This window comes from Schistocerca nitens, chromosome 2 (genome assembly GCF_023898315.1).
Source record: "Schistocerca nitens isolate TAMUIC-IGC-003100 chromosome 2, iqSchNite1.1, whole genome shotgun sequence".
NCBI lineage: Eukaryota > Metazoa > Arthropoda > Insecta > Orthoptera > Acrididae > Schistocerca > Schistocerca nitens.
In genome coordinates this window covers 1,204,677,815-1,204,689,975 of record NC_064615.1, presented here as the reverse complement: position 1 = coordinate 1,204,689,975, position 12,161 = coordinate 1,204,677,815, and positions in this window count along the sequence as shown.

Genomic DNA, 12,161 nt, shown 5'->3' with positions numbered 1-12,161 from the left:
AGACAATGCCGACTTAAGTACAGGAAGAGTTTGTCTTTCTACTGTCTATGTTTTGAGCGTTTCCTGTGTCGCCTGTTTTACATTCCGATGCACCTCTGCAGGTTTACTGTATCGCTTGGACCTTCCCATTGGCGATGAAACACAGAAATGGCATCGGAAATAAATATAAGAGGCACAATGCCGACTGAAGTACAGGAAGACTGAGCCTTCCTACTGTCTATGTTTTGACCGCTTCCTGTCTCACCTGTTTTACATTCCGATGCACCTCTGCAGGTTTACTGTATCCCTTGGACCTTCCCATTGACGACGAAACACTGAAATTGCATCGGATTTAAATATAAGAGACACAATGCCGACATAAGTACTGGAAGACTGAGTAATCGTACTGTCTATGTCTTGATCGTTTCCTGTGTCACCAGTTTTACATTCCGATGAACCTCTGCAGGTTTACTGTCACCATTGGACCTTCCCATTGACGATGAAACACAGAAATTGCATCGGAATTCAATATAACAGATACAATGCCGACTTAAGTACAAGAGGATTGAGTCTTCCTACTGTCTATGTTTTGAGCGTTTCCTATGTCACCAGTTTTACATTCCGGTGCACCTCTGCAGGTTTACTGTATCTATTGGACCTTCCCATTGACGATGAAACACCGAAATTGCATCGGAATTTAATATAAGAGACACAACGCCGACTTAAGTACAAGAAAACTGAGTCTTCTTAAGGTCTATGTTTTGAGCGTTCCCGTGTCACCAGTTTTACATTCCGATGCACCTCTGCAGGTTTACTGTGTCCCTTGGACCTCCCCATTGACGATGAAGCTGAGAAATTGCATCGGAATTAAATATAAGAGACTCACCGCCGACTTAAGTACAAGAAAACTGAGTCTTCCTACGGTCTATGTTTGAGCGTTTCCTGTGTCACCAGTTTTACATTCCGATGCACCTCTGCAGGTTTACTGTATCCCTTGAAACTTCCCGTTGACGATGAAATAGAAAAATTGCATCGGATTTAAATATAAGAGACACAATGCCGACTTAAGTACAGGAAGACTGGGTCTCCCTACTGTGTATGTTTGAGCGTTTCCTGTGTCACCAGTTTTACATTCGGATGAACCTCTGGAGGTAACTGTATCCCTTGGACCTTCCCATTGGCGATGAAACACAGAAATGGCATAGGAATTTAATACAAGAGACACAATGCCGACTGAAGTACAGGAAGACTGAGTCTTCGTACTGTCTATGATTTCAGCGTTTCCTGTGTCACCAGTTTTAGATTTCGATGCACCTCTGCAGGTTTACTGTTTCCCTTGGACCTACACAGTGACGATGAAACACAGAAATTGCATCGGAATTAAATATAAGAGACACAATGCCGACTTAAGTACAGGAAGACTGAGTCTTCTTCCAGTCTATGTTTTGAGCGTTTCCTGTGTCTCCAGTTTCACATTCCGATGCACCTCAGGACGTTTACTGTATCGCTTGGACCTTCCAATTGACGATGAAACACAGAAATTGCATCGGAATTAAATATAAGAGACACAATGCCGACTTAAGTACAGGATGCCTGAGTCTTCCCAATGTCTATGTTTGGAGCGTTTCCTGTGTCATCAGTTTTACATTCCGATGCACCTTTGCAGGTTTACTGTATCCCTTGCACCTTCACAGTGTCGATGAAACACAGAAATCGCATAAAATTAAATATAAGAGACACAATGCCGAATTCATTTCAAGAAAACTGAGTCTTCTTAGGGTCTATGTTTTGACCGCTTCCTGTGTCACCAGTTTTACATTCCGATGCACCTCTGCAGGTTTACTGTATCCTTTGGACCTTCCCATTGACGACGAAACACAGAAATTGCATCGGATTTAAATATAAGAGACACAATGCCGACTTAAGTACTGGAAGACTGAGTAATCCTACTGTCTACGTCTTGGTCGTTTCCTGTCTCACCAGTTTTACATTGCTATGCAGCTCTGCAGGTTTACTGTATCCTTTGGACGTTCACAGTGACGATGAAACACAGAAATTGCATCGGAATTAAATATAAGAGACACAATGCCGACTTAAGTACAGGAAGACTGAATATTCCTACTGTCTATCTTTTGAGCGTTTCCTGTGTCACCAGTTTTACATTCCGATGCAGCTCTGGAGGTTTACTGTATCCCTTGGACCTTGCCATTGACGATGAAACACAGAAATGGCATCGGAATTAAATATAAGAGACACAATGCCGACTTAGGTACTGGAAGACTGAGTAATCCTACTGTCTATGATTTCAGCAATTTCCTGTGTCACCAGTTTTAGATTTCGATGCACCTCTGCAGGTTTACTGTTTCCCTTGGAACTTCACAGTGAAGATGAAACACAGAAATTGCATCGGAATTAAATATAAGAGACACAATGCCGACTTAAGTACAGGAAGACTGAGTCTTCTTCCAGTCTATGGTTTGGGTGTTTCCTGCGTCACCAGTTTTACATTCCGATGCACCTCTGCAGGTTTACTGTATCCCATGGACCTTCCCATTGACGATGAAACACAGAAATTGCATCGGAATTAAATATAAGAGACACAATGCCGACTTAAGTACAGGAAGAGTTTGTCTCTCTACTGTCTATGTTTTGAGCGTTTCCTGTGTCGCCTGTATTACATTCCGATGCACCTCTGCAGGTTTACTGTATCGCTTGGACCTTCCCATTGGCGATGAAACACAGAAATGGCATCGGAATTAAATATAAGAGACACAATGCCGACTGAAGTACAGGAAGACTGAGCCTTCCTACTGTCTATGTTTTGACCGCTTCCTGTGTCTCCAGTTTTACATTCCGATGCACCTCTGCAGGTTTACTGTATCCCTTGGACCTTCCCATTGACGACGAAACACTGAAATTGCATCGGATTTAAATATAAGAGACACAATGCTGACTTAAGTACTGGAAGACTGAGTAATCCTACTGTCTATGTCTTGATCGTTTCCTGTCTCACCAGTTTTACATTGCGATGCACCTCTGCAGTTTTACTGTATCCATTGGACCTTCCCTTTGACGATGAAACACAGAAATTGCATCGGAATTAAATATAAGAGACACAATGCCGACTTAAGTACAGGAAGAGTTTGTCTTTCTACTGTCTATGTTTTGAGCGTTTCCTGTGTCGCCTGTTTTACATTCCGATGCACCTCTGCAGGTTTACTGTATCGCTTGGACCTTCCCATTGGCGATGAAACACAGAAATGGCATCGGAAATAAATATAAGAGACACAATGCCGACTGAAGTACAGGAAGACTGAGCCTTCCTACTGTCTATGTTTTGACCGCTTCCTGACTCACCTGTTTTACGTTCCGATGAACCTCTGCAGGTTTACTGTATCCCTTGGACCTTCCCATTGACGACGAAACACTGAGATTGCATCGGATTTAAATATAAGAGACACAATGCCGACATAAGTACTGGAAGACTGAGTAATCGTACTGTCTATGTCTTGATCGTTTCCTGTGTCACCAGTTTTACATTCCGATGAACCTCTGCAGGTTCACTGTATCCATTGGACCTTCCCATTGACGATGAAACACAGAAATTGCATCGGAATTCAATATAACAGATACAATGCCGACTTATGTACAAGAAGATTGAGTCTTCCTACTGTCTATGTTTTGAGCGTTTCCTACGTCACCAGTTTTACATTCCGGTGCACCTCTGCAGGTTTACTGTATCCATTGGACCTTCCCATTGACGATGAAACACAGAAATTGCATCGGACTTAAATATAAGAGACACAACGCCGACTTAAGTACAAGAAAACTGAGTCTTCTTAAGGTCTATGCTTTGAGCGTTTCCCGAGTCACCAGTTTTACTTTCCGATGCACCTCTGCAGGTTTACTGTGTCCCTTTTACCTCCCCATTGACGATGAAGCTCAGAAATTGCATCGGAAATAAATATAAGAGACTCAACGCCGACGTATGTACAGGAAAACTAAGTCTTCCTACGGTCTACGTTTTGAGCGTTTCCTGTGTCGCCAGTTTCACATTCCGATGCTCCTCTGCAGGTTTACTGTATCCCTTGAACCTTCCTATTGACAATGAAATAGAAAAATTGCATCGGAATTAAATATAAGAGCCACAATGCAGACTTAAGTACAGGAAGACTGAGTCTTCCTACTGTCTATGATTTGATCGTTTCCTGTGTCACCAGTTTTAGATTTCGATGCACCTCTGCAGGTTTACTGTTTCCCTTGGGCCTTCATAGTGACGATGAAACACAGAAATTGCATTGGAATTAAATATAAGAGACACAATGCCGACTTAAGTACAGGAAGATTGAGTCTTCTTCCGGTCTATGTTTTAGCTTTTCCTGCGTCATCAGTTTTACATTCCGATGCGACTCTGCAGGTTTACTGTATCCCATGGACCTTCCCATTGACGATGAAACACAGAAATTGCATCGGAATTAAATATAAGAGACACAATGCCGACTTAAGTACAGGAAAACTGTGTCATCTTACGGTCTATGTTTCGAACGTTTCCTGTGTCACCAGTTTTACATTCCGATCCACATCTGGAGGTTTACTGTATCCCTTGGACCTTCCCATTGACGATTAAACACAGAAATTGCATCGGAATTAAATATAAGAGACACAATGCCGACATAAGTACAGGATGCCTGAGTCTTCCCAATGTCTATGTTTTGAGCGTTTCCTGTGTCATCAGTTTTACATTCCGATGCATCTCTGCAGGTTTACTGTATCCCATGGACCTTCCCATTGACGATGAAACACAGAAAATGCATGGGAATTAAATATAAGAGACACAATGCCGACTTAAGTACAGGAAGACTGAGTCTTCCTACTGCCTATGTTTTAAGCGTTTCCTGTGTCACCAGTTTTATATTCCGATGCACCTCTGCAGGTTTAATGTATCCATTGGACCTTCCCATTGACGAAGAAACACAGAAATTGCATCGGAATTAAGTATAACAGACACAATGACGACTTAGGTACAGGAAGACTGAGCGTTTCCTGTGTCACCAGTTTTACATTCCGATGAAACTCTGCAGGTTTACTGTATCCCTTGGACCTTCACAGTGACGATGAAACACAGCAATTGCATCGGAATTAAATATAAGAGACACAATGCCGACTGAAGTACAGGAAGACTGAGTCTTCCTACTGTCTATGTTTTGAGCGTTTCCTGTGTCACCACTTTTACATTCCGATGCACCCCTGCAGGTTTACTGTATCCCTTGGACCTTCCCATTGACAATGAAACACAGAAATTGCATCGGAATTAAATATAAGAGACACAATGCCGACTTGAGTACAGGAAGAGTTTGCCTTTCCACTGTCTATGTTTTGAGCGTTTCCTGTGTCGCCAGTTTTACATTCCGATGCACCTCTGCAGGTTTCTGTATCCATTGGACCTTCCCATTGACGATGATACACAGAAATTGCATCGGAATTAAATATAACAGACACAATGCCGACTTAAGTACAGGAAGATTGAGTCTTCCTACTGTCTATGTTTTGAGCGTTCCCTGCGTCACCAGTATTACATTCCGGTGCACCTCTGCAGGTTTACTCTGTTTAGTATAACAGACACACTGACGACGTAAGTACAGGAAGATTGAGTCTTCCTACTGTCTATGATATGAGCGTTTCCTGCGACACCAGTTTTACATTCCGATGCACCTCTGCAGGTTTACTGTATTTATTGGACATTCCCATTGACGATGAAACACAGAAATTGCTTCGGAATGAAATATTAGAGACACAATACCGACTTAAGTACAAGAAAACTGAGTCTTCTTAAGGTCTATGTTTTGAGCGTTTCCCGTGTCACCAGTTATACATTCCGATGCACCTCTGCAGGTTTACTGTGTCCCTTGGACCTCCCCATTGACGATGAAGCTCAGAAATTGTATCGGAAATAAATATAAGAGACACAACATCGACTTAAGTACAAGAAAACTGAGTCGTCCTATGGTCTATGTTTTGAGCGTTTCCTGTGTCACCAGTTTTACATACCAATGCACCTCTGCAGGTTTACTGTATCCCTTGAACCTTCCCATTGACGATGAAATAGAAAAATTGCATCGGAATTAAATATAAGAGACACAATGCCGACTTAAGTACAGGAAGACTGAGTCTTCCTACTGTCTATGTTTGAGCGTTTCCTGTGTCACCAGTTTTACATTCCGATGCACCTCTGGAGGTTAACTGTATCCCTTGGACCATCCCATTGGCGATGAAACAGAAATGGAATCGGAATTAAATACAAGAGACACAATGCCACCTGAAGTACAGGAAGACTGAGTCTTCCTACTGATTATGATTTGAGCGTTTCCTGTGTCACCAGTTTTACATTCCGATGCACCTCTGGAGGTTTACTGTATCCCTTGGACCTTCCAATTGACGATGAAACACAGAAATTGCATCGGAATTAAATATAAGAGACACAATGCCGACTTAAGAACAGGTAGCCTGAGTCTTCCCAATGTCTATGTTTGAGCGTTTCCTGTGTCACCAGTTTTACATTCCGATGCACCTCTGAAGGTATACTGTATCCCATGGACCTTCCCATTGACGATGAAACACAGAAAATGCATCGGAATTAAATATAAGAGACACAATGCCGACTTAAGTACAGGAAGACTGAGTCTTCCTACTGTCTAATTTTTAAGCGTTTCCTGTGTCACCAGTTTTACATTCCGATGCACCTCTGCAGGTTTAATGTATCCATTGGACCTTCCCATTGACGAAGAAACACAGAAATTGCATCGGAATTAAGTATAACAGACACAATGACGACTTAAGTACAGGAAGATTGAGACTTCCTACTATGTATTGAGCGTTTCCTGCGACACCAGTTTTACATTCCGATGCACCTCTGCAGGTTTACTGTATACATTGGACCTTCCCATTGACGATGAAACACAGAAATTGCATCGGAATTAAATATTAGAGACACAATGCAGACTTAAGTACAAGAAAACTGAGTCTTCTTAAGATCTATGTTTTTTGCGTTTCCCGTGTCACCAGTAGTACATTCCGATGCACCTCTGCAGGTTTACTGTGTCCCTTGGACCTTCCCATTGACGATGAAGCTCATATATTGCATCGGAAATAAATATAAGAGACACAATGCCGACTTAAGTACAGGAAGACTGAGCGTTTCCTTTGTCACCAGTTTTACATTCCGATGAACCTTTGCAGGTTTACTGTATCCCTTGGACCTCCCCATTGACGATGAAGCTCAGAAATTGCATCGGAAATAAATATAAGAGACTCAACGCCGACGTAAGTACAAGAAAACTAAGTCTTCCTACGGTCTACGTTTTGAGCGTTTCCTGTGTCACCAGTTTCACATTCCGATGCACCTCTGCAGGTTTACTGTATCCCTTGAACCTTCCCATTGACGATGAAATAGAAAAATTGCATCGGAATTAAATATAAGAGCCACAATGCAGACTTAAGTACAGGAAGACTGAGTCTTCCTACTGTCTATGATTTGAGCGTTTCCTGTGTCACCAGTTTTAGATTTCGATGCACCTCTGCAGGTTTACTGTTTCCCTTGGGCCTTCATAGTGACGATGAAACACAGAAATTGCATTGGAATTAAATATAAGTGACACAATGCCGACTTAAGTACAGGAAGATTGAGTCTTCTTCCGGTCTATGTTTTAGCTTTTCCTGCGTCATCAGTTTTACATTCCGATGCGACTCTGCAGGTTTACTGTATTCCATGGAACTTCCCATTGACGATGAAACACAGAAATTGCATCGGAATTAAATATAAGAGACACAATGCCGACTTAAGTACAGGAAAACTGTGTCATCTTGCGGTCTATGTTTCGAACGTTTCCTGTGTCACCAGTTTTACATTCCGATCCACATCTGGGGGTTTACTGTATCCCTTGGACCTTCCCATTGACGATTAAACACGGAAATTGCATCGGAATTAAATATAAGAGACACAATGCCGACATAAGTACAGGAAGCCTGAGTCTTCCCAATGTCTATGTTTTGAGCGTTTCCTGTGTCATCAATTTTACATTCCGATGCATCTCTGCAGGTTTACTGTATCCCATGGAACTTCCCATTGACGATGAAACACAGAAAATGCATCGGAATTAAATATAAGAGACACAATGCCGACTTAAGTACAGGAAGACTGAGTCTTCCTACTGTCTATGTTTTAAGCGTTTCCTGTGTCACCAGTTTTACATTCCGATGCACCTCTGCAGGTTTATTGTATAAATTGGACCTTCCCATTGACGAAGAAACACAGCAATGCATCGTAATTAAGTATAACAGACACAATGACGACTTAAGTACAGGAAGATTAAGTCTTCCTACTGTCTATGATTTCAGCGTTTACTGCGACACCAGTTTTACATTCCGTTGCACCTCTGCAGGTTTACTGTATCCATTGGACCTTCCCATTGACGATGAAACACAGAAATTGCTTCGGAATTAAATATAACAGACACAATGCCGACTTAAGTACAGGAAGATTGAGTCTTCCTACTGTCATTGTTTTGAGCGTTTCCTGTGTCACCAGTTTTAGATTTCGATGCACCTCTGCAGGTTTACTGTTTCCCTTGGACCTTCATATTGGCGATGAAACACAGAAATTGCATCGGAATAATATATAAGGGACACAATGCCGACTTAAGTACAGGAAGACTGAGTCTTCTTCCAGTCTATGTTCTGAGCGTTTCCTGCGTCATCGGTTTTACATTCCGATGCGACTCTGCAGGTTTACTGTATCCCACGGACCTTCCCATTGACGATGAAACACTGAAATTGCATCGGAATTAAATATAAGAGACACAATGCCGACTTAAGTACAGGAAAACTGTGTCTTCTTACGGTCTATGTTTCGAGCGTTTCCTGTGTCAGCAGTTTTACATTCCGATGCACTTCTGCAGGTTTACTGCGTCCCTTGGACCTTCCCATTGACGATGAAGCTCAGAAATTGCATCGGAAATAAGTATAAGAGACACAATGCCGACATAAGTACAGGAAGCTTGAGTCTTCCCAATTTCTATGTTTTGAGCGTTTCCTGTGTCATCAGTTTTACATTCCGATGCACCTCTGCAGGTTTACTATATCCCATGGACCTTCCCATTGACGATGAAACACAGAAAATGCATCGGAATTAAATATAAGAGACACAATGCCGACTTAAGTACAGGAAGACTGAGTCTTCCTACTGTCTATGTTTTAAGCGTTTCCTGTGTCACTAGTTTTACATTCCGATGCACCTCTGCAGGTTTAAGGTTTCCATTGGACCTTCCCATTGACGAAGAAACACAGAAATTGCATCGGAATTAAGTATAACAGACACAATGACGACTTAGGTACAGGAAGACTGAGCGTTTCCTGTGTCACCAGTTTTACATTCCGATGAACCTCTGCAGGTTTACTGTATCCCTTGGACCTTCACAGTGACGATGAAACACAGAAATTGCATCGGAATTAAATATAAGAGACACAATGCCGACTGAAGTACAGGAAGACTGAGTCTTCCTACTGTCTATGTTTTGAGCGTTTCCTGTGTCACCACTTTTACATTCCGATGCACCCCTGCAGGTTTACTGTATCCCTTGGACCTTCCCATTGACAATGAAACACAGAAATTGCATCGGAATTAAATATAAGAGACACAATGCCGACTTGAGGACAGGAAGAGTTTGCCTTTCCACTGTCTATGTTTTGAGCGTTTCCTTTGTCGACAGTTTTACATTCCGATGCACCTCTGCAGGTTTACTGTATCCATTGGACCTTCCCATTGACGATGAAACACAGAAATTGCATCGGAATTAAATATAACAGACACAATGCCGACTTAAGTACAGGAAGGTGGGTCTTCCTACTGTCTATGTTTTGAGCGTTTCCTGCGTCACCAGTTTTACATTCCGGTGCACCTCTGCAGGTTTACTCTGTTTAGTATAACAGACACAATGACGACGTAAGTACAGGAAGATTGAGTCTTCCTACTGTCTATGATATGAGCGTTTCCTGCGACACCAGTTTTACATTCCGATGCACCTCTGCAGGTTACTGTATTTATTGGACATTCCCATTGACGATGAAACACAGAAATTGCATCGGAATGAAATATTAGAGACACAATACCGACTTAAGTACAAGAAAACTGAGTCTTCTTAAGGTCTATGTTTTGAGCGTTTCCCGTGTCACCAGTTATACATTCCGATGCACCTCTGCAGGTTTACTGTATCCCTTGAACCTTCCCATTGACGATGAAATAGAAAAATTGCATCGGAATTAAATATAAGAGACACAATGCCGACTTAAGTACAGGAAGACTGAGTCTTCCTACTGTCTATGTTTGAGCGTTTCCTGTGTCACCAGTTTTACATTCCGATGCACCTCTGGAGGTTAACTGTATCCCTTGGACCTTCCCATTCTCGATGAAACACAGAAATGGAATCGGAATTAAATACAAGAGACACAATGCCGACTGAAGTACAGGAAGACTGAGTCTTCCTACTGACTATGATTTCAGCGTTTCCTGTGTCACCAGTTTTACATTCCGATGCACCTCTGGAGGTTTACTGTATCCCTTGGACCTTCCAATTGACGATGAAACACAGAAATTGCATCGGAATTAAATATAAGAGACACAATGCCGACTTAAGTACAGGTAGCCTGAGTCTTCCCAATGTCTATGTTTGAGCGTTTCCTGTGTCACCAGTTTTACATTCCGATGCACCTCTGAAGGTATACTGTATCCCATGGACCTTCCCATTGATGATGAAACACAGAAAATGCATCGGAATTAAATATAAGAGACACAATGCCCACTTAAGTACAGGAAGACTGAGTCTTCCTACCGTCTAATTTTTAAGCGTTTCCTGTGTCACCAGTTTTACATTCCGATGCACCTCTGCAGGTTTAATGTATCCACTGGACCTTCCCATTGACGAAGAAACACAGAAATTGCATCGGAATTAAGTATAACAGACACAATGACGACTTAAGTACAGGAAGATTGAGACTTCCTACTATGTATTGAGCGTTTCCTGCGACACCAGTTTTACATTCCGATGCACCTCTGCAGGTTTACTGTATACATTGGACCTTCCCATTGACGATGAAACACAGACATTGCATCGGAATTAAATATTAGAGACACAATGCAGACTTAAGTACAAGAAAACTGAGTCTTCTTAAGATCTATGTTTTTTGCGTTTCCCGTGTCACCAGTAGTACATTCCGATGCACCTCTGCAGGTTTACTGTGTCCCTTGGACCTTCCCATTGACGATGAAGCTCATATATTGCATCGGAAATAAATATAAGAGACACAATGCCGACTTAAGTACAGGAAGACTGAGCGTTTCCTGTGTCACCAGATTTACATTCCGATGAACCTTTGCAGGTTTACTGTATCCCTTGGACCTTCCCATTGACGATGAAACACAGAAATTGCATCGGAATTAAATATGAGAGGCACAATGCCGACTTAAGTACAGGAAGACTGAGTCTTCCTAGTGTCTATGTTTTGAGGCTTTCCTGTGTCTCCAGTTTTACATTACGATGCACCTCTGCAGGTTTACTGTATCCCTTGGACCTTCACAGTGTCGATGAAACACAGAAATTGCATAAAATTAAATGTAAGAGACACAATGCCGAATTCATTTCAAGAAAACTGAGTCTTCTTAGGGTCTATGTTTTGACCGCTTCCTGTGTCACCAGTTTTACATTCCGATGCACCTCTGCAGGTTTACTGTATCCAGTGGACCTTCCCATTGACGATGAAACACAGCTAAAGCATCGGAATTAAATATAAGAGACACAATACCGACATAAGTACAGGAAGGCTGAGTCTTCCTTCTGTCTATGTTTTGAGCGTTAACTGTGTCACCAGTTTTACATTCCGATGCACCTTTGCAGGTTTACTGTATCCATTGGAGCTTCCCATTGACGATGAAACACAGAAATTGCATTGGAATTAAATATATGAGACACAATGCCGACTTAAGTACAGGAAGAGTTTGTCTTTCTACTGTCTATGCTTTGAGCGTTTCCTGTGTCGCCAGTTTTACATTCTGATGCACCTCTGCAGGTTTACTGTATCCCTTGGACCTTCCCATTGACGACGAAACACAGAAATTGCATCGGATTTAAATA